Source organism: Cucumis melo, chromosome 7 (assembly GCF_025177605.1).
Source record: "Cucumis melo cultivar AY chromosome 7, USDA_Cmelo_AY_1.0, whole genome shotgun sequence".
NCBI classification, from domain to species: Eukaryota; Viridiplantae; Streptophyta; class Magnoliopsida; order Cucurbitales; family Cucurbitaceae; genus Cucumis; species Cucumis melo.
The window spans coordinates 4,705,001-4,728,685 of record NC_066863.1 but is presented as its reverse complement, the minus strand read 5'-3'; the positions used below and the strand labels follow the sequence as shown (position 1 = coordinate 4,728,685).

At 38.1% G+C, this 23,685-nt stretch overlaps 1 long non-coding RNA gene and 1 pseudogene across 1 annotated transcript; both read right to left on the bottom strand.

Annotated features, from left to right (window-relative positions):
- Positions 1-1,672: 1,672 nt before the first annotated feature.
- On the bottom strand, positions 1,673-2,562 carry LOC127150342 (uncharacterized). The gene is made up of 4 exons (XR_007822653.1): positions 2,371-2,562; positions 2,210-2,302; positions 2,026-2,134; positions 1,673-1,942 (listed from the first exon to the last, which is right to left on the bottom strand). It is a non-coding gene; the product is annotated as an uncharacterized LOC127150342 (long non-coding RNA).
- Positions 2,563-9,884: 7,322 nt separating this feature from the next.
- LOC127150300 (DNA-directed RNA polymerase subunit beta''-like) lies at positions 9,885-18,271 on the bottom strand (annotated as a pseudogene).
- Positions 18,272-23,685: the final 5,414 nt, after the last annotated feature.

Here is a 23,685-nt window from a genome sequence, read left to right as displayed (position 1 = left end):
AACTATAGGACTGCACGTCCCTACAAAAACTTAACTCGATCAACTACTAACCTAACTACAAAAATCAACTACTAACCTAACTACAAAAAGCAACTACTAACTTAACTCGACCAAAAAACACATTTAAAAGCTTACACAAATCTGCTAACAAAAGTTGCCCATTCAGTTCGAATCTCATCAATCTCCTCTTGCCTATATGCATTTTTGGTATTGAACTACAGACAAAGAGAAAGATATGGAAAGTATGATTTTAGATCATAAATTGTAATATGTAAAAAGTTAAAGTAGAAACTTACAAGGTTAGTAATAGAAGTACTAGAATTATGCACAATCTCATGTATGTACTTTTGCACGTAGTACCCACACCCTACAGAATCCAATTGACGAGGGCACTGCATGTATATAAATTGAAACAAATTAATCTTATGTTTCATAAAAAATAATTACATGTAAATGAAAATTACCTTTACAGGTCTCCATTTTGGAGTTGATCGATAGCGTTATAGATCGTGTTTCGCTTGCCATGTCTTCAACCCTCTAAATATTTTGAAACATTAAAAGACAAGAAAGTTAAATAAGAAGTAATAAAGTGAATACACTTACACATTTATGATTCCATGAATGTCTTCATTGACTTTACTTCGAAGAGAGTCCAAAACATAAACGCAATTTTCACGAAGATCGATAACATGCAACATCCAATGAAAACTACAATAAACAACATCTTCAATGTGAGTACACATTTAAGCTCAATGGAAATTTATTAATGTGTTTCTCTTCTTTGTTTACCCGGTATTATATGGAATTAGCACTTTCTGTTCCAAGTTAACTGCTTCTAGCTGGTTGGCTAAATTTCTGGATCGAAGATCACGATCTTTGATATGTGACGATATTTTTGATTGGTCAATGACAAAAAAATTCCTTGCACAGTCACATTTATCCCAAAGACATCTAAATAAAAGAAACCATAGTTAAAATATCAGCAAACTAACTACAACAGTGGTATTGAAGATAAAGATGAGTATAAGTTGTCTACTTACGTAATATACGCTAGTATATACATTTAGCCGATTTCAACCATTCCGCAGTAATGCAACAAATCTTCACGAGCTAAATAAACAAATTTATCACTTCCAAATATTAGCTCGTTCATTGGGATGTGAATCATGTCTACATCCTTCATGTTGTTCACAGCATGTCTGTTTAAAAGCTTAATAATCCCGTTAACGTCAATATAATTTGAAGGGTATATGACATCCTTCCTAGTTAAATGCTCCTATCACAACCAAGGTTCTAAATTCAAAATACATATACAAATAAAATCAAAACTTAAATAGTAAAAAAAGATACACACTTGTTTGTCATTGATCGTAGAAACAAGCCGACGAGGCCATTCTATAATGTTACCCAATGCTTGATTTAAAGTATCTATCTTTCCCTTCACTGGATTGGGTATAGTCAAATTTTCTCCCATAACCACGTCGACTAGAACTTTAACATTGGGACATCCAATGTTATCCTCAACTATCGTGGCTACTGCAACAATATTATTAATGGATCCTATAGACAATTGGCATGGTGTTCCCTTTACAAATATTAAAAGCATAGTTAAGAACAATTGATCCTATATCGTTAAAAAACTAAAAGTGACAACAAAGTCAATTACCTCCACTCCTTTGTTGGTAGGTGTGTCCTCATTGGCATTAAGATCTATATTAATACTTCCAATCGATGACCTCGAGTGATTACTTCTCTTCTTGTCACTTTTGCATCTCGAGTCATCCTCTTCTTTATGACACATTTTCTCCTTCCCTTTTACTGTGTTGAAATATTGTGATTGGGAGACGAAAGCACCCACGCCTCTTACACGTCCACCGTGCTCCTTGGAACCCAATGCGTCAGTCAAGATGTCCTCATTTTTATTTGTTGCAACTAATTCATCCTATAAAACAATACAAGTATAAAACAATTCATCATCAGTTAGGTTAACAAAAGGTTATATATTGTAATCATAAGTATACTTACAATCCGAGAGGCACAATCTTGAGTAGCATCATCAAAATAATCATTATTTTTTTCCTTTATGTGCTTCTTTCCAAAGAGTTGAACGATAGGAAACATCATGCGTTATTTTCTACAACAAAAGATAGATATTTAATTAACAACAACATATTAAGATAAATTCTTCAATTTAATTAGAAATACTCACTAGTTCATCGGCAAGATTAGCATATCCCTTACGTGACATGTGGTGATTGTATACGCATTTCGACCTTCTTTCCCTTTGAATACGACTATAATCCTGTACAACGTATTAGTTTGTAGCTAGATATCAAAACAAAATTAAAGTGAAAATTTAAACTTATTTACCTCTCATTCTTCACTTAGTCTAGCATCCACAAACGATTCCCAATCTTCTTGATTTATATGAGAATAGATTTTAGGAGGAAACTGCAAGAGTGATGGTTAATCCTTAGACGGAAGTATATACTTCTGAGTTAACGTGGTCTTGAACGTTCGAAACTTTCTTGATGCAGACATAAGTATAGAATGTTTAGCATTGGGTTGTAAATCGAACGACATCTACACATAAAAAAGAAAAGCTTAGTTAAGCTTAGTTAAACTTAGTTAAACTTAGAGTGTAAAGCAAACTACATTATATGAAAACATAATAATAGAACTCATACCGATATACAATCATAGATTTTATCTTTTAGCTCATTCGGAACTTCTTTCCAAGAGTTGTATGTGATAGGAATCTGTTGTCGAACGCACACACCAATGTAACTTTGCATTTTCTTAGACGTGGCTCCAACAGGTTGTCCGTGTTCATTAAATTGAATGGGCAACTTTTGCCCATAATTTCTCACTAAGGCCAACTCAAACATAGTAGTTGGCCCACGTGGAACAAATGATTTCTTTCTTACTTCTGGAAGCATTTCTCTTTCATCCTCACTGCTATCCTCCATCTATGAATCTGCAAAAAACGGAAATACATTTATAAGCAAAGTCAACATACATAAGCATAACAATTATGTTACGAACTTAAACATAAATACATTATAAAGCAAAGTAATGACATACCATAAATATAACAGCTATATTACGAACTTTAAACATAAATACATTATAAAGAAAAGTAATAAGATACCATAAGCATATCAATTATATTACGAACTCTAAAATTAAATACATTATAAAGCAAAGTAATGACATACCCTTCTCTACCCATCTACCCTCACAATCATGTCTAATATAAGTTGAATTTGTATCATCAGTCTCATTAGGTGTATCAACATTAGGCATCCTTTTAATGGTTTCATAACCACACTCTTGAAGCATCTCCTATTTCATCTTCAAAGAAATCTTCTTCAATAGTTCTTTGTGGAAATGTTAAAACCACCGACCATTCAGAATTTGCAGAATCTTGGACATAGAATACTTGTTTTGCTTGAGTGGCTAAAATAAATGAGTCTGATTTATGTCCAATACGTTTGAGATCAACGATGGTAAACCTAAGCTCGTCCACTTTGACTTCACTTCTATTGTCAATCCAATCACACTTAAATAAAATAAAAGATAATTGATGGTAATCAATCTCCCATATCTCTCGTATTACACCATAAAAAGTCATATCTGACATGACAGGGTTTTTGTCCTTAGAACTAGAGACTTGCATCATAGCAGCGGTTATACTAACTCCACTATTTTGACTTCTCCTAATATCATCACGCCTTTTTGTGTGATAGTAATAACCATTAATTATGTAACCAGAATAAGTGGCCACATCTGGAGAAGGTCTGTGAGCTATCCATCTTAAAGAAGGCGTGATAGAATTTTTAGGTACTTCGAGAGTAAGTGCAACCTACACAATATATTGGATTTAGTTAGATCCAAAACAAACATAAAAGAGTATGATTGTAGTGATTACCCGTGTGGACAGCCAGCGACTGAATGAGCGATTATGCTCTTCTTGAATCCATTGTTTACTTCGAGCTTTACCAGAGTTAAGCTTACGCAAACTCTCTATATGTTGTCTGTCATAAATAACAAGTTATTAAGTAATTAGATAAACAACTTATATATAATGAGAATAGATAGGATTTAGCACGTACTCGACGTATGGTAGAACATCATTTACATTCTGAATGACATAAAGATGAGCTTGATCTAACTGCTCCTTACTCGGTCTGATAAAAGAAGAAGCTGATAATGCTCTATCCATGTTTGATTCTTTTTTATTACAGATAAGTTAAGTCCAATAGAACTAACTCCAGCAATAAATTCAGAACAGAACTCTATAGCCTCTTCAACAATATAATTTTCTACCATACATCATTCTGGTCGATTTCTATTTCGCACGTAAGTTTTTAGGACTTTCATATATCGTTCAAAAGGATACATTCACCTTAGATGAACAGGTCCAGAAAACTCAATTTCTCTTACGAGATGCACTACAAGGTGTACCATTATAGTAAAAAATGATGGTGGAAAATACTTCTCCAATAGACATAAAGTGACAACTACATCTTCTTGCATTCTACTTCTCCAATAGACATAAAGTGACAACTACATCTTCTTGCATTCCTTTCAATTGTGATGTATCAATTGTCTTCTTACATATAGCATTAAAGAAGAAGCATAACCGAATAATTGCAAGTCTTACATGTTTCGGTAGAATACCACGAATTGCCACAGGTAGCAATTATTGCATAAGAATGTGATGGTCATGCGACTTAAGTCCATACAGTTTCAAATCTGTGAGTGACACTAAACTTTGAATGTTCGATGCATAGCCTTCTGGTACTTTCAGTTCAAATAGTGTCTTACAAAAACTCAACTTCTCTGCTCGAGATAATGTATAACATGCCGGGGGTAAAAAGATATTTTTCTCCCCTACTTGAGGGGTTAGCTCTGATCTAATGTTCAATTCAACCAGATCTAATCGACTTTTTACTCCATCTTTGGTTTTACCGGGAATATCAAGCAATGTGCCGATGAGATTTGCACAGACATTCTTTTCAATGTGCATCACGTCTAAACAATGTCGCACATCAAGAAACTTCCAATATTCTAATTCAAAAAAAATAGATTTTTTCTTCCAATAAGTTCCTGAAGAACTCATTTCACTGTTCTTTTCGTTCATAGTTCTCTTACCAAATGAGTGTTTGTACTTACTTGTTTGTATGAAAATTTCTTCCCCACTAAATGGTTCTGGAGCCAATTCTAATTCTTGTGCACCATTGAAAACTTTCTTTTGTTTCCTATATGGATGATGACGTGGTAGAAACTTGCGATGCCCAATATATGTCATCTTCCTTCCTTTTGGCAAATAAATTGATGAAGTTTTCTTCCCACAAATTGGACATGCATGATATCCTTTGACTGTACAACCACACAAGTTACCATACGCAGGAAAATCATTAATGGTCCATAATAAAATAGCTTTTAGCCTGAAACATTGATCTTGATATGCATCGTAACATTCCACCCCATCATGCCGAAGTATTTTCAAATCATCAACTAACGGAGCTAAATAAACATCTATTTCATTTCCCGGTTGTTTGGGACCAGATATTAGTGCGGTCAACATAAAAAAATTTCGCTTCATACACAACCATGGAGGTAAGTTGTATGTCACTAACATAACTGGCCAACAACTATATCTACTGTTAAGATCTCCATGCGGATTTACCCCATCTGTGGAAAGTGCAAGACGTAGATTTCTAGATTCTGACCCAAACTCTGGCCATAAATTGTCTATTTTTTTCCATGATAATGCATCTTTTGGATGTTGTAATAGATCATTCATTTCTCTTTTTCTGCCATGCCACGTCAATAATTTTGATGTTTCTTTGCTTCGAAACATTCTTTCAAATCTTTGAATTGGGGAGAAATACCACATGACTTTCACTGGAACATTCTTAACCTCCTTCTTCGAATTTTTAGGAATCTTCCATCTTGACATACCACAAGAGGGGCATACATTTGCATCAGACAGTTCTTTCCTAAACAAGCAACAGTCATTCCTACAGGCCTGAATCTTCTCGTACTTCATTTCAAGAGTACACAATTTTTTTTTTTGCTTCATAAGTAGAAGTAGGGCATTCGTTGAGAGTAGGTAAGATGTCAGAAATTAATTGTAATAACTCAGTGAAACTCTTATCACTCCATCCAAATTTAGCTTTCAAATTAATCAACGTAGATATTTTGGTAAAATTCGTACAATTAGGATATAATGGTTTCTTGACATCATCTACTAGTTCCTCAAAATTTTATGACTTGTCATTAAAATAATTATGTGCACCTTCAAACATTCCAATTGTGTCATCAACATCATCCTCGTCAATTTCTTCTTTTACACTACTAAAGACACTTTCATTGTTTCTCTTTATTGGTAGTGATTCACCATGAAAAATCCATTCTTGATAACTTTGATCGATGCCGTTAAAAAACAAGTGATCTCTAATTGTATTCACATCTAAAGTTTTTGCATTCACACACTTTAAACAAGGACAGGCCATGACATTCGACATCTTTGAATGCTTCAACCCATTTTTAATAAACATCTCAACCCCATAAGCATACTCAGATGACGTTCTATTCTTTTGCATCCACGACTTCTCCATATTATATAAGATGCAGTTTAATCTAAAAAAAAATCGACAAAACAACGAAATTAAGTAAACTTAAACTGAATCCATATTCCAAAAACTAACAAGTTCTATATAACCCTAAACCTTATTCTCTGTATTCCAATCAGGTTTCGAACTATAATCATGTAAAATAATAAGACAAAAAATAATAACAAAAGATATATCTATTAGAAGCAAATTTAGTTCTACATATCCTCAGGCATACTTAAGTTCTACATACTTCCACAGGAAAGAGTGGTAACTGAAATTAATGTTGAGCATACATGAAAATTTTCAAATAATACGTAATGGCATGTCAAAAGTTTGCATTAACTTGTTACACTATGTTCTGAAATCAAGAAAGACAATACACAATCAAGAGCAGAGTGAATAAGAACAAGGATTTAAGTGGTTCAGCTGCATATGGTCTGCATCCACAGTGCAATTAGATCTACACCTCCGCTATTACAAAATTTTTGAAGATCAATTACACTGATGTAAATCCTCTTGACTTTGTTACTTCTATTGCATAACTAATTTACCAAGCTAGAACGCACCAGCTCACCAGAAAATACCAGACTAGTTGCTTTATCAAAAGAAAAATCATTATTGGTTATACACAAGTCTCCAATCGGTTCTAGTGACCATATAGTTGGTGTCCCTTCACTCCTTTTGTTTATTCTTACAAGAATACACTTTCTAAGTCTCAAGTTAAGCTTGACTTTCATGTTAATATGCATTTGCTGCACTAAAAAATACTGATCTAAAGGATCATTTGATCGAGCTTAAATAATTATCCGATTAAATTCCTTTTTAGAAATGAGATTTTGATGAACACCTTGACCGTCACATCCAATTTCAAAGGTACGAAGTAAGACAAAAATTTTCTGATATGCTAAAGGGTATTACTCAAATCTAAAAGTCTCTACATTCCTACTTTATTGCCGATTTTATAAGAACTTCTTGCAACTACAGCAGTGTTATAGCTTTATTTTCTTCGTTCATTTTCCCGCCTAAGTTAAGCTAATTCTAAAGAGAATAGTTTTTTGATTCCTTTTTATGGACCCAATAGAAAGTAAGAACTTCTAGTTTGGCGAAGATTTTAACATAGCACAACTTCTCTAACCTGGTTGCCTACCTGTCACTACACCTCATCTACCAAATACAAGAAGCTTGTACTAAACGCAACTCCACCATTTCATCCTTATTTACAGCAATCTAAATCGAAATAAAAAAACATGCTAAAAATCCCAAATTAAAAAAATCGCGACCACTTGAAAGAAGATGGAAATTTTACCGTTGTTGCTGTGAATGTGAGAGGGAGAATGAGAATCTGAGAGGAAGACAGACGAACGGACGAGTTTCTATCTAAGGAGAGAAATGCGGCCGAATTTGATTACAAGGGTGGGCGAACAGAACAACAATCGTGGCGGCGATAGAAATGGTGGCGTCGATCGGAGAAGAAATGAAGGGGAGTCGTTCGGAGAAGACGAGGGAGATGGTCGAATAGATTTGAAGAAATCGCATTGATCTTCGTATAGCAGACGGTCGAAAAGGGTAAATAAGAGAGAGAATGTTATTTTTTCACAAAAAAATTATTAAAAAAAATTAAATGGACCTTTAATGTCGGTGGAAAACCGACATTAAAGTGTCTAATTTTTTCACAAAATAAAAATATTAAAATTAAAATTTAAATGGACCTTTAATGTCGGTTTTCAAAATGGCGAAGCTTTAATTTCGTTTTAAAACCGACATTAAAGGTCCGCCTTTTCAAAATCGACATTAATGTTCTTTTTTCATTTTTCCCAAGCGACATTAAAGCCTATATTTCTTCTAGTGATTTCCCCCTATAAAATTTTTTTTTGGGGGTTTATAAAGGAATATTTTTATGTTGCCTCGAAGGGTGCGCTAATTCTCTGAATCCGGTACCAACTGGTATCATTCCTCCTAGAACAAGGTTCTCTTTCAAACCTCTGAACCAATCGATACGACCTCGGAGGGCGGCTTTTGCTAAAACTCGAGCAGTTTCTTGAAAACTTGATTCCGATATGAAACTTTGAGTATTTAGAGATGCTTTCCTTATTCCCAATAATACGGCTCGATAACAGATCGCTTCTTCCAAAGCACGCCCTGTTCGTTCCGCTCGTAACAACCCAATGAGTTCTCCAGGTGAAAAAACATTAGACATTCCATCTTCTGAAACCAAGACTTTTGATGTTATTTGACGTACAATAATTTTGATATGTCTATTATGGATCTCCACCCCCTGGGATCGATAAACCTTTTGGATCTTATTAACCAAAGAGATACGACTTTGCACTATCGTTAGTTCAGAACTAATCAAAAATCACCAAGGAATTCCAAGAATTCTTGTTATACGCTCGTTCCAACCCTCAATTCTCTTTTCTAGGCTCATCGATATTGAATCAATCGAAGGCACTTCTAATACTTGTTCGACTTTTGGAAGACCCTGCGTTATATCACCAGATCGTGATTTTTCATATATAAATGTAACTAAAGTATCTCCTTCGTAAAGGATTTCGCCATAATGACATGAATAGTTGCTCCTGAAGTGGCCAAATAAGGCTTAGCTGATCTTATTACTACAGAATCAACTTCAACAATTATAATTTGACCCGATTTTAGGTGTGGTCTATTTTTGGCTATACATACATTTTGAAAAAAATCTGTTCAAGACTAATTCTTGTAGGTCTTTCTTCACAATAATTATTGTGAGAATTATGATGCAGAAAATGCCAATTCAAATTAAATGTATTGAAAACAATGTTGCTGCATGGATCGAAATTGAAAATCCCCCCGTCTTCATCCATTAAATAATATTAAAGTACTTGAAAAGTCTGTTTTAAATTGTCAAGTTGCAAATATTTAGTTAGGGAGATCGGATTATGAGTTATTAAGTCATAAATGAATAAAAATTCACAATTTGAGGGGCCCCCTAAAGGTCCTAACGAATTCCTAATTGAAAGTAGAGGATCCTTTTTACTTGATTCTTTTATGACAATATAATCTTTTACATCGTTGAATAGATCCATTTGCAAAAAATTCAATGCTGACAAAATTATCAAAGATTGGCCTTCCTTATTTCTATTGAACAACGTACGAATAGTTCCTTGATTTTGACTCAGAGATTGTGGAACCCTTGTCTTGGAATAAATAGAAAAAAAATGGATTGATATTGGTGCAATCTGACTCATTATTAAAGATCAATCCTGAACCTGACGGATCTCCTTTTTCTCATATACGCAGTATCGGATTTCCCCAAGTCTATTCGTAGAAAATTTCGAACCAGACCATTTGTACTTACTTCAACAAAGGAAGCACGCGCGTCTTCGATAGAAGAGCTTTTTTTGTCTCGGTCCCAATTCAACAATAAACAAGTCCGAACTAATTGAATGCTTGTGCCATCAATTCCCCGAATTGGTTTTCCATTTCCATAAAGTATATAATTGACAACTCTAAGATCCAGATTATCCCTTTCTTGCAATAGATCCTGTGGGAAAAGTTTTACTAAATTGATACCGTTGGCTAGTTCATATATGGTTACAGGTCAAACAAAAACAAAATACTTTTTCTTGGTAGGTGTGATCCACCGGACATAAATCCAATTTTTCAATTTTTTGATTTCTTAGATTTTTTTTTTTTTTTACTCTTTCTGGTGGTATCAAGATGCCATTGTGTCGGGATATCTTATCCATCTCTCCAAGAAAATGTATATCTCCAGAAAATATTTTGAGTTCAATCCTTTTTTTGTTCTCCACTCGGACCAATCTGCCTACTCGACTTCTTATACTTAAAGTTAGTCGTGTAACTACTCCAATGATACTATTGTTCCATACCATTATGAAAGAAGATTCTGGTAAAATATGCACTTCCTCGGGAATGAAAAAAAATCGATCCACTTTCATTTGCATTTGGTATTTTGGCTTAAAGTCTTTGACTCCTCGATACTCAATCAAATCCTCCTTTTTTAGGATTGAATGCACCCCTATAGTCCCATATTTAGTAATTCTTGAACTATTTCTTCTGTGTTGAGGATCATCGAAAAAAGCAAGAATACTATTTCTACGAAAAAGACCATTTATGGGTATTGAAATCGAAATACCGGAAGGGGGTCGTAGTTCTTTTTCTCGTTCTTGAAGTGATTCAAATTGAATGATGAATCCATTTCTTCGCCTCTTTGCCAATAAATCAGAATTACCGTGGAAAATAGCAGGATATGTGAGATTAGATTGACCCGTACATAGGATTGGATTAAGTTCTGAATAATCAGGAATTCCGCTTTCGTTTTTACCAGAAAGATCTGGACCATAAAATTTTTGTCTCACTTTATCATTATTTACTGAAAGGTTAGAAATATATCTTCTTTCGACACAAAAAGAATGAAAGTTAATTTGATCTTGATCCTTGTAGAATGAAAAAGGGACTACACTACATCCGCACGAACCTCCTGATAATATCCATAAATGACTTGTTTTTGGTAAGAAATGGACATTACTATGTGTAAATTCGGGTGCATGGTACACGTCGGTACTTCAATGCATTTCTCCCTTTGAGTCAGAATAAATATGTTTTCGAACTCTCTTTTTAAATTAAGAGTGTGTGTATGTTCCCGCGCGAATCTCAGCAATCACTTGTTCTGATTCTACATATTGATCATTTTGAACTAAAAGTCAACTTTTTGGTGGAATAGTGACCTTATGTATAATATCCTCACTCTCAATAGTTACATACAAGTCTATATAACATAAAAAGCAGGATGCCCATGGCGTGTATGTGTGGGATGAACCAAATTCTCATTGAATTTGATTTTGCCATTAAAAGAAGCTCGTATATGTTCTGCAGTCCCCCCTATTTGTTCATACTCCGCCGGTATGAAAAGTTCTTAATCTTAGTTGAGTACTCAGTTCTCCAATAGATTTACCCGCAATAATACCTACGGCTTCTCCCAATTCTACCAGGTCCCCGTGAGTAGGACTTTGTCCATAACATAATCGGCAGATCCAAGATGTACTCCTACAAGTAAAGGAAGTCCAAATAGATATTAGTTGGTTTGAAAGGTTATTAATCGATTAATAAGTCCAATACCAATATCTTGATTTCGAACGCCAATGCATCGCGGGCACATATATATATCGCCCACTAATACACGACCAATTAATCTTTGGATAAAAATTCTTTTTGGAATCATCCTATTTCCAAGACTCACGTCAATCCCTCGAATGCTTCCACAATCGGTTCTACGTACAAGAATGTGTTGAACTACTTCAACAAGTCTACGTGTAAGATATCCAGCATCTGATGTTCGTACAGCAGTATCCACAACTCTTTTCCGCGCTCGATAGCAAGAAATTCTATATTCCGTTAAGGACAGCCCCTCACGTAAATTGCTTTGAATGGGTAAATCAATCATTTGTCCTTGTGGATCTGACATTAATCCTCTCATACCTACTAATTGGTCTACTTGAGATGCATTTCCTCGAGCTCTCGAAAAAGACATTATATGGACTAGATTAAAAGGGTCAGTCATCCTAAAATTAGGATTCATTTCTTGTCGCAAATATGAACTTGTAGCATATCATATCTCAATGGACTGGCGTAATTTTTCTACTGCGTGTACGTTTCCATAATGATGGTGTTTTTCCAAAATCAAACTTTGTTGTTCAGCATCTTGGACTAGCCATCCCTTAGAAGGGATTGTTAAAAGATCATAAATTCCTAATGAAATGGATGTAGCAGTGGCCTGCTGGAACCCCAGAGTCTTTAGTTGATCTAGGATGTGTGATGTATATGCCATTCCGAAGTGATCTATTAATCTGCTAATAAGTCCTTTAATGGCAGTTCCATCTATCACTTTATTGTGAAAGACCAGATCGACCCCTTCGCCATAAGTACCTCCATATTACGCTGAGTGGGGTTCGATAATAGGTTTGAGTTAATGATTAGAAAACTTCCTTTTCTCGATCTTGATTAGCGTAGAAATTCAGGACCTATGGTCCTAGTTGAACCGGAGAGAACAAAATTCATACCGGTGTCATATAATTACTTAGCTGAGTGAGATACCGGAGGATTAGGTACCATATGAGCAGGCCCGGCAAAATCCTTGTATAGCCTCTTCGATTTCTCGATAAAGAGAAATATGACCAACAGTGGTTCAAATGTATATACAAAGAATTTCTTTTTTTATACTTTTTATTATTAGATAGTACCCATAAATCTCATGATGGGTACCCAAAGATTCATAGTGAACTTCAATAGGGGCTTCTCTTGAAGCAATAACGCGTTGATCTAGTCGCCATCGGAGCCCCAAAGGACTATCTAAATTGATCCTTTTCTGGCGATAAACTCCAATTGCATCATAGAAATTACAAAAAAAGGGTTCTTTTGTATATTTATAGTTATTATTGTCAATTTTTTCATTTTTATGATTTTTGCGATTAGATGGATTATACCGATTTGCACAAATACCTCGGCCATTCCCGCTCGTTAATACATAAAGTCCAATAAGCAAATCTTGAGTTGGTACATAAATGGCCCAATAACTGAAGACAGGAGATTCATATGAGAAAACATAAGTAAACGCGCCTCTGCTTGAGCCTCCAAAGATAAAGGTAGATGAACAGCCATTTGATCCCCATCAAAGTTTGCATTGAATCCCTTACAAACTAATGGATGTAAACAAATAGCACGTCCTTCCACTAAAATAGGTTGGAAGGCCTAGATGCCTAATCTATGCAGAGTAAACGCTCTATTTAGCAATACGGGATGCCCCTGCATAACTTCCTCAAGTATTTCCCATACAATGGGTTCTTTTTCCCGAATTTGACTTTTAGCAACTCCTATGTTCGAAGCAAAATGTTGTCGAATTAGACCACGAATTCAAAGTGTCTGGAAAAGCTCTATTGCGATTTCTCGAGGCAATCCACATCGATGTAATGAAAGTGAGGGCCCTACAACAATCACAGAACGTCTTGAATAATCGATCCTTTTGCCAAGCAGAGTCTACCAAAATCTTCCCTCTTTGCCTTCAATTACATCGGAAAACGACTTGTTAACCTTATTATGGCCATCCCTCATTGGTTGTGCGCGGATTCCATTATCAAGAAGTGTATCCACGACTTCTTGTACCAATTTCTCCTGACACATTACTAATTCTCCTGGCGTAGATCTAGTTGTTGTTAATAGATCAATAAAAGTATTGTTCCGATATATAACTCTTCTATAGAGTGAATTAATATCCGAGCTCATTAGTTTACCCCCATCTATCTGAATGATCGGTCTCAACTCGGGAGGAAGAACAAGTAATAGACATAAAACCATCCATTCGGGTTCTATATTTGTTCATTGACTTCTTGCCTAATTAAGCTATGTAGAACCAAAAATAAAGGTCCAAATTCCTTTCTCCTTTCAGTCGAGCATGTGGAACAAATCAGTGGAATGAAGAAATCCTTCGCATCTAGACCTCTTATAATTCTACGGGGTCCGACTATCCACTGACTTCGCTAGGCCCTTGTTCATTGAGGACTGAGAGTTTCCTCCTCATTCTCCCACGGAGAAAATGAGAAAAGAGCTCTCAGAGAAGACAAGAGATCAATGAACAAAGGAAGAATGAGACAAGACAAAAGCCAGAAAGTGAAGAGAAAGCCTCCCAACAACATTGATCAATCAGAGAGGAAGAAAAGGAATAAAGAAAGAGCTAAAAAAAAGGAGGCTAGAAGGGAAGAGAAAGCCCACTATACTAGGCTTTATCGGTATAGGTTTGGAAGGTTTCAGAAGAGGAAGGTGAAAGAAGAAGACAATGAAACTCATCTGGAGCTTTATTTTATGAGGCCTTCTATGGACTCCCAGAAAGAGAAAGCCTATGAAAGGAAAGCCACTAAAAACCTACGCCCAGAGTCAAGGTTATGGAATAGCTAGATCGCTCCTTTATGATCAAAGAGGTCTGGAGGACCCGTCCGAAGGATAGGCTTTCTTTGAACAATGTAGATGTATCAAAGATGGAAGAGGTCCGAAGTGGAATATGAATATGTCCTTATCAATGAGACCACAGGTTCATATGGATTTCAGACTCCTAAAAAAGAAGAGGTTCATATTCCATTTCATGACTCCTTCTACGGGAGGCGCGAAGCGAAGCGACTCTTAATTCGAGAATTCTTCTCAAATTCCACTAACCCCTCCGTTAGGAGTATTAAGACCGGAGGACCCATTTGATCTCGTAAAGTCTTTGACTTTATTCTCAATGAGACCACTAACTAGGTTAAGTGAAATATTGAAGGAGATAGGGAGGAAGAAGCTCATATAAGGATAGGAGTGTGAAGGAGCGCAATCAATGAACAAGGCTCCGTAAGGAGTTGCGACGTGCTTTGAAATCAAAAAGAGAAGAAAGAAGAAGGAAGAAGATAGAGATCAGAAAGTTCTTTTTTTCTAAAAGAGAAAAGAGAAGAGAAAAAGAAAGAGAAGTTCATATTAGTTCCATGAATGAGTCACCTGGACCTTTATTTTTGGAGTCTGATGTTTTCTTCTTATTTCTTTTGCGGGATGTTCAATTCTTCTCTCTTTCCTTATGGATCACAAAAGGAATCAATCTTTCTCTTTTCATATCTTTTTTTTTTTGGAGTGAATTGGTTTTCTTTGGTTTGTTCTTTCTTCTCTTCATCGGGGAATGTCTCCATCAAGGTGCGCCGCTCTTCTCTCTTTCATTCGAACTGAGATAGTCAACCGTAGAGTGAAATCGGATCGATCACTCTTTTCTCTTTCATCTCTTTTTTCCGTACTACCAGAATCAAGGCCCCTTGTTCATTGAGGCGGTGCGAAGGCAAGGCTCAAATAAAGATGAATATGGTTTTTCACAAATTCTTTGCTCCTAGCTACGGGGTCAAGACGACCTCCTCTTGAGTATATAGCTCATGAATATGTCCTTATCAACTCAACTCCTACATAGCCTCTATCTGACTTAGTCGAGCTGCTTCACACCTATGGAGTCGCTTCTCAAACCTTTGAGTGTGGAATTCGAAAAGAATTTGATCATTCTTTGAGCCTTAACAGATGAATATGGATTTCTGGCATGTTTGGAGGTTCATATGGAATTGACTGAGTTCCACTCCTTTGAATTTGAAGAATAAGGAAGTCTTTATTCAATGAGCTGAGATAATTATTTGATCCTTACAGATGAATATGGATTTCTGACTCGTTCAGAGGCGGTATATTGTTCTAATAATCTAAGGGCTCCTTCACATAATAAGGAATAAGGACTTTCGCTTTCAAGTCCGAACCTTTGTATCCTTTGATTTTGAGTCGAGTGATTTCAAAAAAGAAAGGGCTCCTTCTAAGTGGCAGAATAAGGAATGAGCTTGAAAATTCTTTGAACCTCTCCTTCCTAACCTCAATCGAGTAGCTTCGCCCCTCTCCTTCTTAACCTCAGTCGAGTCGCTTCGCCCCTCTCCTTCCTAACCTCAGTCGAGTTCAATGAGCATTTGTTCATTAACTCCTTATCAGTCGACTTTCTTCGAACCGCCCCTTATCATTTGGAGTCGAGTTATTTTGGAACCGCTCCGCTCCTTCTTAGTGGACGCAACTTGATTATGGGGGGATGAGACTCTACCCTAATCAATTAGCTTCTTTCACGTCCAAGTCATTCTATTATTTATGTAGAAAGAAGAGATTCCGCCAAGTTAAGCTTGATAAAGATCATCTGGACCTTTTTAAATTTAGGAAAAACCAGGTTCAAAGAATATTGAACAGGCACCTGGTTCAGTTCGGAGTGACCCACGAAAGAATTAGAATTGCAGATGGTTTTTTCGTTCTTCTTGTTGAATTTCTTGCTTATGTGCGGCTACTAAATAAAGGCTGAATTTCTGAATTGACTGGGATTGTAATTAAGATGTTTGTGACTCGAAAGGACTCTTATTTGACTAGTCTACCTTCAACCGTCCATCCATTCCATGAAAAGAAGGAGGTAAATCAGGCATTCGCGGCAGTCATAGGGAAAGGCCCTTTTTAAGGACTAAAAGACGAAGTGACTGGTCGAGAAGATAGGGGAAGTTCTCCTTGATCACAAAGATAGTTGTAGAGGCAGATTCATGTGCCGAATCGCCATAAAAGATAGGGAGGGGCAGGAGGAGCTCTTTCATGAGTCGATCTTCTTCTTTTAGCTATCGATTCTTTTAGTTCGAGTTGTTCCGGTTTCAGACCCGTCCTCAGTCGCAAGGAGGAAGGAGCAAAGAATTTGCGAAGCGAAGGTGCCATAAGAGAGGATAGAAGGCGCCATAAGAGAGGATAGAAGGCAGAATGAAATATGCGGGGGATTGAGAATAGGGAGTTTTTCAGTTATTATAGAATAAGAGTGATCATTGGAAAGGGAACTAGACAGACTTCCACTTCGCATGAGTAAGCGAAAGCGAAGCGCTATGCCGGTGCGAACCTCTTTCCTTATTCCGAAAAATTGCTATAATAACTTCAAGTCCTACCTTTCATTAGAGATCGAGAATGAGGGGCAATGCAGAGAGGAAGACTTTGAAATAAAGAAACCTATCCAGTTTCAAGTAGTCTTTCTTCATCCGCAAATCCATCAAAAGATCATAATATCTAAAAGACATATAAGGTTTTCAAAGACAAAGATCAAAATGAAATTAGTTCCACGCATATTTCATTCCGCCTCCAAAGAGTCAAATTCTCTAATGGATAGGCCTTCTCGCAATATTCTTTGTGCATCTGCGTCCTTCTTTTTGTTCATTACGCCTTCGGACGACTATCCTACTAGGGAACCTACTTCGATAATTCAGGCTCAAGACGAGGGGAAAAGGTAATTCATTAATGAGCCGACTCATTCAAGGGCTCGGGTCTGCCTCGTTTACGTGCTGCAACAGATATACTTCTTCCGATCTATCAGAAAGCCTGATAAGGGAAGTGGGCTCCTATAGCCTTGCGCTTCTAGGCCTTCCGCTAATCGTACTTCCTTATTACCTGATTATTTAGATCACCAATGGAAATTCAAGGCTGCATTGGGGCAATTCAAAGACTTTGAATTAGAGAAATCAGTCTATTTGCCATAAGGAAAGAGATCAATGAAGAAGGCTCAAAGAATTTGAGAGGAAGAGAGAAAGAAGAAAGACAACTCATCTGGAGCCTTTGTTTTTAGCTAATAGGTTCAAAGAATATTGACGAAGCGAGTGGTCACCAGCTTATGTTCATAAGAAAAAAAAGCCTATCAAAAGGAGCCGAGAAAGCTACTTATTCTCCGACCTTCTGCTAGGATGGTAGCCGTGCTCCTATGGTAGCCCAATAAGAATCTCCACTTCTATCTCTCGAAGTCCCTTTCTCGGAGCGGAGCTCCCTCTCTTCTTGGAGGAGCCTATCGTATAGTTGGCTCCACTGTCAATATTGTTTGACCCTCTCGATGCACTGAAAGAAGGTTCAAAGAATTTTCAAAGTACCCTTACTTTTTAGAGTTAGCTGCTAAATAAGAGGTGGAAAGAGCTTCCTACTCTTCCTTACTTACCTGCTTTAACTATTGGCGAAGATAAGCGCGCACCGGTCAAGGGGAAAGAGGAATTCGCACTCTGCTCTTCCACCTCCTCTCTAGAGCTAGTTCGAGTATCTGCTTCTTCTTGTCCAAACATTGGGTATGTTAAAGAAGATTTTCATCATCTTTCAGATCTTCTGCATGTCCAGACATTGAAGAGGATCCCAGAGGGCCCAGCTAATTGCTTAAAGTCGTAGGATTTCCCTCCACAAAGGAGTCTTACCTTTCGGCTGTTGTTCATTGATTGCTTTCCTTGCAGCCGCAGTATAGATATAGCTATCGTCGACGCTTGAGAAAGAGTAGCTGTTTTCAAGGACCACCACCCCCCCGACCCTTACCACACCTCTCGTGTAACCTCCTTATTTGTGTATTCCCGCGATTGATCTAATAAGATTCAAGGGCTAGTTCAGTCGAAATAATGAGAACTCCCCGGCTTGGCCTCAACGCTAAGGGGGTACGGTGTTTTGCCTCTATATATCGCCTTTGAACCTACTATGACGGAGACCGCCCTACATACCAACCTCTCGCGGGAGGGTTCTTTCTGCCGATTTCAGTTATGCTTCGGCAACTGAGACTGAAGACTGAGAAAGAAAGACTGAGTACTACACCTCTGAGACATTTCTTCCTAATTAGTAAGCGGTCGACTTCTTGTCTCCCTGCGGAATAGTTCTTTCTTTCTCATAGAATAATTGAGTTTGGCATGCTTCCGATTCCCTTCCCTTTATTGTCGAGCGGGAAAGCAGAAGGATCCGATCTCAATCCTATTCTATCCCTCGAGCACTCGGTCAAGCTGATAACCACATATCCTGAAAACTGAAAGTGAGAATGAATGAAAAAAATGGTCAATGAAGAAGGTCATTCATTCCTAGATTTCTGAGTCCGACTATCCACTGAAAGATAGAAAAAGCTAGAACTACCGATATGAGAAGTTCTTTACTTACGCTATTTGTTCATCAAAGATTCTTCCTTCTTTTCTCCTTGCCTAATGAATTAATATGGATTTCGATCATTATTTTCTTTGGTTTTCATTCTTTTTTAGGTTCATGAGAAGATTCTGTCAGTGATCCACTACGCGCTTCAACCTTTCTTTCTTCTTTGATTCTCATTAATGAGTTCAAGTCAACTCATATTACATTTTACCAAGATAAATGGGGCAGTCTTTAGGGGAAGACTCTTCTCCGATATTAATTTCATAGTCAAGCAACTCATATTAGATTTCGCCTCTGGACTCAAGGATGGATTCCTTGCCCTAGGTGGTAGGGTAGATCTCTGTCACGCCTCATCAAAGTTTTTGATTTATTTACTCCCAAAGACGTTCAAAATTTAAACCACTCTGAATCACCAAGAAGAAAGCGCCTTCTACGAATCTTTCCAGTTCGTTAATTCAATCACTCTCCTCGTGAATTAGAAGTCGATCGAGAGAGGTTAGGCATGAACTAAGGGCTTGGTTCATTAACGAAAGAAGAATGGAAATATCTCGTAATAAAGAGAGGGAGGAGTTAGTCAAGACCGTAGGGAAGAGGCATCGATGGCTGGTGCACAAGGATCAAGCCTTTTCTCTTTCCCCATCCCTTGGGTTAGAGTAGACTTGGTTGGCCCACTACACGGTGCTTGGGCGCGGAGTTAGTCCCTCATTCTTTCTTTCTTTGATGAGAGACTGGAACTATAGATAAGGCAAGGAGTGAATTACCTTGATGAATGAAGGAGCTGATCTTAAAAAGGATTTAAGTGCTACAATGGGAAGAAAAGCAACTGAAAGCGGATACATTTGTTTTGGATAATCTTTCTAACGCAATATTCTTTGCGCCTCTTAACTCTGAAATTCATATTAGCTACGTGGGCCTCAACCCGACCTGAAGTACTACCGCTACGTGGGAGTGAAGTATTTCTGCGACTCCTCCTGGGACGAGGTTCAAAGAATATTGAGCAAGGAGCAGAACTTCCACTTAAGAAGGTTCAAAGAATATTGACCACTGGCAAGGTTCAAAGAATATTGATCAGACTTCCTACCGCTACGTGGGATCCAAAGGGGAGAGCTGAGCTATTAAGGAAAGAGATCTCATTCCCTCTCCCTCAACGAGCTGGCTTGCCCTAAAATGTCTTGATTTAGGTTAAGCCCAGCCCCATCTCGCAACTGTGACGGATTATGATTCCCCTGCTTGACCTGTCCTACGGATAGGCTTTCCATTTGATCCACAGATGAATATTTCCTTATCAATGAGACTTCAGACTCCTAATTAAGCTAGTCCGGACCCTTGATTTTTTTGTCAATGATCAAAGGCGCAAGTCATCTGAACCCCTTCTCATTGGGATTTTTCACTAAAATAACTCTGAAGGAGGGAGGACTCATGAAATTCCACTAACCCACTACGTGGGCACCGATGCATCCGTGGGCCTTTGTACGATCTTTTTGTTGGTGTCCAAGTCAAAGTCTGATTGTACGGATTAGTCTATTTCATCCTACTCCTTCTCAGAATTACATCATCTGCGAATCAAGCAAATGAGAAAGAAAAGAAGAAAGAAAGAAAGCCAGTCGGCATAGAAGGCTAGATTCAATTTCGTTGACCTAGGTCTAGAAACCTTACTCAAGAGATCTAATTCAAGAGCTGATCGCACAAGAAAAGAAAGAACTGGAACTCCCGGTAATAGCATAAATAAGAAGTTCTCGATGTGGAAGGTATACTGAAGCGAGTGAACGAGAAGGAAGGAAGACAAAAGGCAAAGCAAAGTAGGTCCCTTTCGGACCCTAAAAGGGAAAGGTTTCCCGGGCCCTCTCGGACCCAAAAGAAAAGGTACCATGAACTAAAGTCAGGGAAAGCCGGAAGGAAAGAAGACAAAGAAACGATAACTCTTTCGGGGAAGACAGCCGATTCGATCTCCGATCTCTCTTAAGGCAAAGCCGACTCTTGGTCGGAAGGCCTTTCCTTTCCTTTATTTCTTTAAAGTCTCTATCCAATCTCCGATCTCTCTGAAGGCAAAGCTGATACCAAACTAGTACCTCTAGGCCTCTCGGCAAAGGGGAAGGAATCCCCCACGAAGCGGTGCCTATCGAAAACTTCCTTGATTGAAAGGTAAAGGGGAAGATTCCCCACAGGAGAAAGAAGGCAAAGCGGATACCGATCCGATCTGCGATCTACTCGGACCTACCACGAACTAAGATAAGGGAAAGCAGACTCTCGGCCTAAAGCCCTTTCTTGACTTTCAAGGATTTCTTTAAGGTTCCTATCAGCAACCTCCTTGATTTCAGATTCCCTAGAGGATAAAGAAGAAGGGAACTACTCTTGGCCTATTGGCCTTGCTTGACTTTCCTTTATTTCATCGGAAACTTCCTTAAAGGGGAGGATTCCCCACAGGAGAAAGAAGGGAAAGCCAATACTGATCTGATCTACGATCTCCTCGGATCTAGGGAAGACAAAAGTCAAAGCCGACTCTCGGCCTATTGGCCTTTAGTTAAGGATAAGGAATAGGTTCTGTCCCTCTCAGCCTATCGGCCTTTAGTTAAAGGAGGTCCCTATCCGATCTCCAATCTCGAAGAAAGGAAAGCCCACTCAAGGCCTCTCGACCTTTGGGAAGATTCCCCCCAGCTCCTCGGATCTAGGGAAAAAGGGAAAGCCCACTGCCTATCGGCCTTGACTTTCCTTCAGTGCCTATCGGAAACTTCCTTGATTTAAAGAGGAGCATTCCCCACACATGATATAGAAGGGAACTACTTAAATGGGAGCATTCCCCACAGGATACAGAAGGGAACTACTTAAAGGGGAAGGTTTCCCCACAGCATAAAGATAAGGGGGAAGACAAAAGGCAAAGCAGATACCGATCTGATCTATGATCTTCTCAGATCTACCACGAACTAAGGTAAAGGTCGTCGGCCGGAAGAAAGACAAAAGAGAAAGCCGGATAAAGTCAAGGCAAGGGGGAGGATTCCCTCAGAGGAGAAAGAATGGAAGGAGTCGAGGCCTATCGGCAACTTCCTTGATTGAAAGGGGAGGATTCCCCAAAGGAAAAAGAAGGGAACTACTTAAAGGGGAAGGTTTCTCCAGAGGAAAAAGAAGGGAAGGAGGCCTAAAGGCCCCTAGGTAAAGGGGAATTCCCCAGAAGAAAAAGGTAAGGGGAAGGTTTCCCCACAGCATAAAGAGGAAGAAGGAGTTGAGGCCTATCGGCCCCTAGGAAAAGGGTCATTTTCCAGAAAATAAATAGAAGAGGGGGAGGATTCCCCACAGGATAAAGAAGGGCATGACTCTCGGCCTTTCGGCCCCTAAGTCAAGGACAATTTCCCAGAGAAAGAAGGAAAATCAAAGGCAAAGCCGATACCGATCTTCGATCTCGAAGAAGGGAATGCGATACCGAGCTAGTACCTCTCGGCCCCTAAGTAAGTCAAGGGGAATTTACCGGATAAAGTCAAGGGGGAGGGTTCCCTGGATAAAGAAGGAAAAGAAAAGGAAAAGTCGATACGATCTGATCTACGATCTACTTGGATCGAGAACCCTTAGATAAAGTACTCTTAGATAAAGTACTCAGAATCAAAGGCGCAGCCCAGTCACAGTTCAAGGGATCTTTTTGAGAAAGTCGGAAAAAGATAAGGGGGAAGATTCCCCAAAAGAAAAAGAAGGGAAAGCCGGAAGGAAGACGATTCGGAGCATTCAATCTCGTCTGATCGTCTGATCGTCTTGCCAAAAACCAACCTGTGTTAAGCAAAGAAAGATGAATCGGTGGGTAGATTCTCACTTGGTGGAAACCCGGGAAAAAAGGCTGAAAATAACCTCTTTTGGCTCTTTTCTCAACTCTCTCTATATAAAGATAATCTTTCTTTCTTGTCTGATTTTTCTTCTTTTTTTTATGCTAGCATAGGCGAAAAGTGACTCACTCTCTAGTCAAAGAGTTTCCAATCACTTCAAAAGACTGATTCATCAACCAGTTTCCAACCACTGAGGATTGAGAAATTCTTCATCAAAGATTTCATGCTTTTCTCTTGAATGAGTGAAATTGAGAATGAAAGGATGTTTTATTACTAGATTTGGAAGACGATTCTCCCTCTGTTAGGAGTCTGAAGACTGGAGGACTCAAGGATTCCTTGCCTCTGATGGTCTTATCGTCTTATCGTCTTACCTACTAATACTAAAAGTCAGAACAACCTATGGCAAGGTTCAATGTAATATGAGATTTAGAAGATGATTTGGAAGATGATTCCATATCGTCTGATCGTCTTATCGTCTTCTCCTTCTTTGTAATAGTCTGACCTACGGTATCTTCTCTTCGCCTATTGCCTCCAGTTCTGCCATAGGTTTAGTAGGTTATCGCTTCGCGCCTTAAGTCTTATCTGACTTTTGAGTCTGTTCTTCCTTATTGGATGGGCTACGGCTGATTATCTAACTTCGGAGTCTGACCTTTCTTCCTCAAAGAACGTGGAATCATGAAATAGTCAAATCACAGTATTAGAGACTAACCAACTGGGACATTACAATCCTAGGATTTCTCGTTTTAAGCCTTGATATTTGCCTTGCTTGGGCAAGA